The 5000-nt window shown below is 53.5% G+C and overlaps 1 non-coding gene across 1 annotated transcript in view; it reads right to left on the bottom strand.

Annotated features, from left to right (window-relative positions):
• The window catches only part of LOC126453494 (small subunit ribosomal RNA), a 1910-nt gene extending 427 nt beyond the window's left edge, over nucleotides 1–1483 (bottom strand). Inside the window, exon 1 of the ribosomal RNA XR_007584904.1 lies at nucleotides 1–1483. This exon is cut by the window's left edge and continues 427 nt beyond it. This is a non-coding gene — a ribosomal RNA (small subunit ribosomal RNA).
• Between the last annotated feature and the right edge of the window lie 3517 nt (nucleotides 1484–5000).

The raw sequence follows: 5000 nt of genomic DNA, 5'->3' as shown, positions 1-5000 counted from the left end.
AAGTAATCGCTGACAGCACAAAGGATGTCACGCGACTAGTTAGCAGGCTAGAGTCTCGTTCGTTATCGGAATTAACCAGACAAATCGCTCCACCAACTAAGAACGGCCATGCACCACCACCCACCGAATCAAGAAAGAGCTATCAATCTGTCAATCCTTCCGGTGTCCGGGCCTGGTGAGGTTTCCCGTGTTGAGTCAAATTAAGCCGCAGGCTCCACTCCTGGTGGTGCCCTTCCGTCAATTCCTTTAAGTTTCAGCTTTGCAACCATACTTCCCCCGGAACCCAAAAGCTTTGGTTTCCCGGAGGCTGCCCGCCGAGTCATCGGAGGAACTGCGGCGGATCGCTGGCTGGCATCGTTTATGGTTAGAACTAGGGCGGTATCTGATCGCCTTCGAACCTCTAACTTTCGTTCTTGATTAATGAAAACATACTTGGCAAATGCTTTCGCTTCTGTTCGTCTTGCGACGATCCAAGAATTTCACCTCTAACGTCGCAATACGAATGCCCCCGCCTGTCCCTATTAATCATTACCTCGGGTTCCGAAAACCAACAAAATAGAACCGAGGTCCTATTCCATTATTCCATGCACACAGTATTCAGGCGGGCTTGCCTGCTTTAAGCACTCTAATTTGTTCAAAGTAAACGTGCCGGCCCACCGAGACACTCACTCAAGAGCACCCTGGTAGGATTGCAACGGGGTCCGCCTCGGGACGCACGAGCACGCACGAGGCGCGTCGCACGCCTTCAGCTCGCCCCACCGGCAGGACGTCCCACGATACATGCCAGTTAAACACCGACGGGCGGTGAACCAACAGCGTGGGACACAAATCCAACTACGAGCTTTTTAACCGCAACAACTTTAATATACGCTATTGGAGCTGGAATTACCGCGGCTGCTGGCACCAGACTTGCCCTCCAATAGATACTCGTTAAAGGATTTAAAGTGTACTCATTCCGATTACGGGGCCTCGGATGAGTCCCGTATCGTTATTTTTCGTCACTACCTCCCCGTGCCGGGAGTGGGTAATTTGCGCGCCTGCTGCCTTCCTTGGATGTGGTAGCCGTTTCTCAGGCTCCCTCTCCGGAATCGAACCCTGATTCCCCGTTACCCGTTACAACCATGGTAGGCGCAGAACCTACCATCGACAGTTGATAAGGCAGACATTTGAAAGATGCGTCGCCGGTACGAGGACCGTGCGATCAGCCCAAAGTTATTCAGAGTCACCAAGGCAAACGGACCGGACGAGCCGACCGATTGGTTTTGATCTAATAAAAGCGTCCCTTCCATCTCTGGTCGGGACTCTGTTTGCATGTATTAGCTCTAGAATTACCACAGTTATCCAAGTAACGTGGGTACGATCTAAGGAACCATAACTGATTTAATGAGCCATTCGCGGTTTCACCTTAATGCGGCTTGTACTGAGACATGCATGGCTTAATCTTTGAGACAAGCATATGACTACTGGCAGGATCAACCAGGGAGCTGCGTCAACTAGAGCTGAGCAGCCGGCCGCCCGGGAGTGTGTCCCGGGGGCCCGCGCGAACACGCAAGCGTCCGCTCAATTATTCTGCAAACAGGAGGAGGCTGAGCTCCCCTGCACCATACACCTCGAAACCCTCTCAGGTCCCGGCGGCGCGCAGCGCCGTCCTAAGTACTTGGTCGGGTTCGAGAGAGGCGCAATCGCCCGGGGTTTGGCGAGTAGACGCTTTAGGTGCGACCACCCGTGCTCCCAACTGAGCTTGCCGCTGCCGACAGAGGCCCGGGAGCGTGCTGTCGTGGCATTGCCGGCGGGAGACAACACGCGCCACCTACGGTGACCGGCAGCTCCAACGCCAGCGCCACAGAAGGACAAAAGCCCCACTTGGGTGCCGAAGCGAACTCTCCCAGCACAGCGCACGCGCCAACACGTCCGCACAGCTGCGATACAAACCACCTGCGAGAACCGCAGAGGCGACCGAGCAGCAGACGGCGTCGCGGCGCCGAGCGCCGGGCGGCGGCGCATCCTCAGCGCACACAGTCCTCAATCGGACCAGCACACTGCAGATGTCCACCGCGCTTCGCACCGGGCCCGCGAGGACCTACTTTGGCCGCACGGCGCCGCGTGCAGGGTGCGCCGGCGCGCAGCTGCGCCGCCTGCCGCCTCCGTCGGCCGGCGCGCCTGCCACTGGCCGCCCCCACCAGCCGGCTGTAGCGCGTGCGCCCACGCACCGCGCGGCCAGCACGCCGGGAGGCCCCCCCTCACCGGCCGGGGACGGTCCCACCCAGCCACCGCCGCGTATCGCTTCACACCCAGATGCCATTCACGTTCGTGGGCATGGTGGGTATCGCTGGAACAACCGGTTGGTAGCTCAACCGATCGTCGCCATCACTGATTCACCTCTAGCGAGAACAACCGCACCACAACGGTTTACCAGTTGTTCATTTGCGTAACGTCACCAGCAAACGTAGGCGTCCATCGCCATTTGCAAATTCAACGATTGTTGCATGCCTGTGTCAGGTGTCACGACACACTATGTCTGCCCACATACACGCAACAACATGTGCACGCTTCGCGAACACGTGGAAGGTGGCCCCCGTACGTATGCGATGTCCATTGCGCGAACGACTGTCAACCGGCCTCTGTCGCATGTCGCAGATGTGGAACGCAGTGCACCATGCTATCACGGTGTGTGAGAAGAGACGACTACGTCTGACAACACGCGCCACTACATCAACAGACGGCTCATGCTGATCGCCATCCAGGGCATACCACACTGCAATCCAGCTCTTATAGGGAGACGACACGTAGCTGAGTGCACAACATTTGGACCGCATGGTTCGCCGTTGTTGGCGCAGTCGTTGTACGGTCACATGTACCACGATGTATCATTCAGTACATGAGGACCAATGTGCAGTACAGTGTGTGATTTGGACGTACAACATCAGCGGACAGTTGACACAGGCCGTACCACAGCGTAGGCTAAGTGCTTCGCCATGCGAATGCCAATGAACAACTGCAAATGCCAATGAACAACTGCAAAGGGCATTGAGCATGTACGTCCTGCTGCCATCCACATTACAGTGTATAGCTGCAAGGTGTTTAACATGAAGCGATACACTGGGGACCGGGCAGTGCGAGTAGCAAACTATATTGCGGGGGTTGCAGTTAGGCAACACTACACTAATTTAACGCGTCGTATGACAATTACAGAGCAGGTTAAGGCCCAACGTGTGTTGGGTTAAGGCCCAACGTGTGTTGGGTTAAGGCCCAACGTGTGTTGGGTTAAGGCCCAACGTGTGTTGGGTTAAGGCCCAACGTGTGTTGGGTTAAGGCCCAACGTGTGTTGGGTTAAGGCCCAACGTGTGTTGGGTTAAGGCCCAACGTGTGTTGGGTTAAGGCCCAACGTGTGTTGGGTTAAGGCCCAACGTGTGTTGGGTTAAGGCCCAACGTGTGTTGGGTTAAGGCCCAACGTGTGTTGGGTTAAGGCCCAACGTGTGTTGGGTTAAGGCCCAACGTGTGTTGGGTTAAGGCCCAACGTGTGTTGGGTTAAGGCCCAACGTGTGTTGGGTTAAGGCCCAACGTGTGTTGGGTTAAGGCCCAACGTGTGTTGGGTTAAGGCCCAACGTGTGTTGGGTTAAGGCCCAACATAGGTTGGGTTAAGGCCCAACATAGGTTGGGTTAAGGCCCAACATAGGTTGGGTTAAGGCGCAACATAGGTTGGGTTAAGGCGCAACATAGGTTGGGTTAAGGCGCAACATAGGTTGGGTTAAGGCGCAACATAGGTTGGGTTAAGGCGCAACATAGGTTGGGTTAAGGCCCAACATAGGTTGGGTTAAGGCGCAACATAGGTTGGGTTAAGGCGCAACATAGGTTGGGTTAAGGCGCAACATAGGTTGGGTTAAGGCGCAACATAGGTTGGGTTAAGGCGCAACATAGGTTGGGTTAAGGCGCAACATAGGTTGGGTTAAGGCGCAACATAGGTTAGGTTAAGGCGCAACATAGGTTAGGTTAAGGCGCAACATAGGTTAGGTTAAGGCGCAACATAGGTTAGGTTAAGGCGCAACATAGGTTAGGTTAAGGCGCAACATAGGTTAGGTTAAGGCGCAACATAGGTTAGGTTAAGGCGCAACATAGGTTAGGTTAAGGCGCAACATAGGTTAGGTTAAGGCGCAACATAGGTTAGGTTAAGGCGCAACATAGGTTAGGTTAAGGCGCAACATAGGTTAGGTTAAGGCGCAACATAGGTTAGGTTAAGGCGCAACATAGGTTAGGTTAAGGCGCAACATAGGTTAGGTTAAGGCGCAACATAGGTTAGGTTAAGGCGCAACATAGGTTAGGTTAAGGCGCAACATAGGTTAGGTTAAGGCGCAACATAGGTTAGGTTAAGGCGCAACATAGGTTAGGTTAAGGCGCAACATAGGTTAGGTTAAGGCGCAACATAGGTTAGGTTAAGGCGCAACATAGGTTAGGTTAAGGCGCAACATAGGTTAGGTTAAGGCGCAACATAGGTTAGGTTAAGGCGCAACATAGGTTAGGTTAAGGCGCAACATAGGTTAGGTTGAGGCACAATATAGGTTAGGTTGAGGTACCGTATAGGTTAGGTTAAGGTACAGTATAGTTTAGGTTAAGGTACAGTATAGTTTAGGTTAAGGTACAGTATAGTTTAGGTTAAGGTACAGTATAGTTTAGGTTAAGGTACAGTATAGTTTAGGTTAAGGTACAGTATAGTTTAGGTTAAGGTACACATTGTTGTATGGAAAGGTGTAATGGGGGGGGGGGGGCGGCCGGTCGGTTTGTTGATTGTGATTATAGTAAGTGGATGCCTGCGGCATCATCTGATTTGCCACGTCAGGATGCACCTTTGGCTCATGACAGGCGGCGCTCCGATTCCATGCTTGTGGCAGACCTGTGTCTTTCATTCCTGCCATTGTTTGTGTGCTGTGAGAGGAGGCAGTATTGTGATGTTGGGTGCACCCCTGTGTAGGACATGTGTGGGTGTTGGTGGCTTAGCTGAGCAA

The sequence above is a fragment of the Schistocerca serialis genome, unplaced genomic scaffold, assembly GCF_023864345.2.
Source record: "Schistocerca serialis cubense isolate TAMUIC-IGC-003099 unplaced genomic scaffold, iqSchSeri2.2 HiC_scaffold_948, whole genome shotgun sequence".
Classification (NCBI taxonomy): domain Eukaryota; kingdom Metazoa; phylum Arthropoda; class Insecta; order Orthoptera; family Acrididae; genus Schistocerca; species Schistocerca serialis.
This window is presented reverse-complemented; position numbering and strand designations above follow the sequence as displayed.